The following is a 2,937-nucleotide window of genomic DNA, read 5'->3' as shown; positions in this document are numbered from 1 at the left end:
GTTCAGTGCCAACCACCCTCTGGGGGAAGAACCTTTCCCTGAGATCCCCCCTGAGCCTGCCCTGACACAGCTCCAGCCATTCCCTGGGGGCTGTCCCTGCTCCCCCCAGAGCAGAGCTCAGTCCTGCCCCTCCTCTGCCCCTGCCCAGGCAGTTGGAACTGCAGGGAGGTCTCCCCTCAGTCTGAACACCCCAAGTGCCCTCAGTGTCCTCACACACCTTCAAATCCAGGCCCTTCACCATCACCGCAGGACTCCCTCACTCCAGGGCTCTGGCGGGAGCTGTGCCCAGGTGGGTTCCCTCGGGATGGTGTGGGGTGAGAGCTGCTCCCCATGGGCTCTAGCAGGCTCCCCAGGGCAGTGTCATGGCCCTGAGGCTGCCAGAGCTCCAGGACACTCTCAGGGATGGGGGGATTGCTGGGGTGTCTGTGCAGGGCCAGGGGTTGGATGATCCTTGTGTGGAGACCTCAGAGCCCCTTCCAGGATCTGAAGGGGCTGCAGGGAAGCTGGAGAGAGACTGTTCCTCAGGAACTGTGACAGGACAAGAGGGAAGAGATTCTGCTGAAAGAAGGGAAATTTAGTTTAGATATTAGGAAGGAATTCCTGGCTGGGAGGGTGGGCAGGCCCTGGCACAGGTTGTCCAGAGTAGCTGTGGCTGCCCCTGGATCCCTGGAAGTGTCCAAGGCCAGGTTGGATGGGGCCTGGATGAACCTGTGCTGGTGGAAGATGTCCCTGCCCATGGCAGGGGGTGGAACAAGATGGGAATTAAGGTCCTTTCCAACCCGTAACATTCTGTGATCCTGTGATTCCACAGTCTTTGTGGGTCCCTTCCAACCCAGGGTATTCCATGATTCCCTGATTCCCTGGGCTCAGGCAGGGGCCTGGAGGCTCCAGTGGGACATTGCTCCAGCCCAGGGTGGAGGCCCCGATGGGATGGACAGTGCACGGGACACTGGTGGAACTGGGGGGAGCACCATCCCTGTGGGGGATGAAAATGGGGAGCTGGGGAATGTCACCAGCCCCACAGCCAGGAGGGAACCACAGCCAGCCTGGAGCACGAGGAAAAGATGGGATTGTGTGAGGGGGGGACAGAGGGGTTGCCCCAAGGACGCTGTGCTGTCCCATACCACATGTCCTGCTCCAGCACAATCACAGAGAAGCTTTCAGAGCACAGAGCTGGGAGTGACGACAGTGCCCATTCTAACCCCAGGGGGAAAGCAGTGGAAAACGTTCCTGAGCCACCACACAGCTCTTCCCTCAGCACCCACTGAGAGCAAATGCTCCTCAGAGGCTCATCCCTCGTGAAGCCAGGGATGAGGAGGGGTATTTGTCCTCTGGTTGGGGCACATCTCCAGGCTATGCCCAACCTGGAAGGACCTGGCTCCTATTGCACATTCCTCCTCAAACCATGGGGCTGTCCAGGCGTGGCTGGAGCTCCCTGCCCACACTGCCAGCAGTGCCAGGACCGTTTCCACAGCCCAGCCCTGACCTTGTGGGAATATCCGTGGGGAAGGCAGGATGGTTCCGTTTCCAAAGCACAGAGTTTTTTATGAGGCCAAGATGTTTCCATTCTATTTGAGTCTGTGCCTGCAGCGCTGTTCCCCTCTGCACATCGTGCTCTCCACGTCATCCCCCCTGGGCTCCCCAGGGAGGGTGTTCAGCAACCTAAAAAACCCCCACTCCTTACAGAAGGTCCTAAAAGTAAAACAGGACATGTGCTCCTTACAGGGTTGCCATCAACAGCAAGGCACCAAAATCAGGGACAGGAAACACAGGAATGGTGGGATCTGAGCAGGGTTTAACCACACTAAACTGTACATTTAAATGATCATCTCTCTCACATCCCAAAATAGAATCAAACGTGATTTATCACAGCTGGAGCAGTGGCATCTGAGGATGTTTCCTGCCCCCTTGGCCTCAGGATCAGAACAACGTGGTGCTGAGTATAATTATGGGGCCAAAAGGGTGGCCTTGACCTCAAAGAACATCTCCTGGGGTTCCTGCTGGAGCACACAGCCACGTTTTGAATTCATTTGGCACACAGTCAGGCTCTGTGCAAGGCGAAATCCCAGGCACACCGAGTCTGGTTCCTCGAGCACATCACATCCCTTTCTGCTCCTTTCTTATCTCCTCCTCTTTTGCCTTCCCCAGCTTTGAGGGTATTTGGTCCCTGGGAGCAAAGAGGTGGTTAAAGCAGAGCTTTTGGGAAGTGCAGGGGCAGAACTGACCTTTGGGCCCCAAGTTTGCAACCCAGAGGGTCAGGCAGAGTCGCAAGGATCAGTGAGCTGGTGGGTGGATTAAATTCATGAGCAGGGGATGTGACCACGAGTTCCATCTCAGCATCTGCCAAAGCAAGTGGCCTTTCCCCAGGGCCACATTTACCGTTTCTGCCCCAAAATGAGCCCTGTTTCCCCCTCCAAGCCCCACTAACATCAACACAATTGCAACCAGTCCTACCAGAAACCTGCCATCCCCCCGTGACAAGCACTGTGGCAATGGCAAATATTTTTATTTTTGGAAAGCTCCAAACGTCTCTGAAGATGTGTAGGAGGGCCAACAACAATATAAATAGAAAATCTAATAAAAGCAGAGCCAAAAGCAACGCAGACCAATAAATAAATCTGTAAGAAATGTGGTGTGGAAATAACATAATTTCTGCACGACATGCAAAGGCACAGATCTTCGCATGAGCAGCCCAAGGAGGGGTTTGTGAAATCTCCAAATGTTTCCAAAGTCACTCTCAGTTTTGCAAACATTCTCCCTCTAATTTAAGCTATTGTTTTTCCAAGAGAATTTGGATTTGAAACATGGGTTTCTTAGCTAAATATAAGTCCATTGTGCACAAATAATGAAAATCTCCTTTAAAAACAATTGTTCTTTTACACGCCAACGGTTACACAATCTCAGAGAGTGTGAATCCTTCTGCGTGGCTTCACTCAG

The sequence above is a fragment of the Empidonax traillii genome, unplaced genomic scaffold, assembly GCF_003031625.1.
Source record: "Empidonax traillii isolate 1590-97213 ecotype Southwest subspecies unplaced genomic scaffold, ASM303162v1 scaffold1125:size176652, whole genome shotgun sequence".
In the NCBI taxonomy this organism is placed as follows: domain Eukaryota; kingdom Metazoa; phylum Chordata; class Aves; order Passeriformes; family Tyrannidae; genus Empidonax; species Empidonax traillii.
This window is presented reverse-complemented; position numbering follows the sequence as displayed.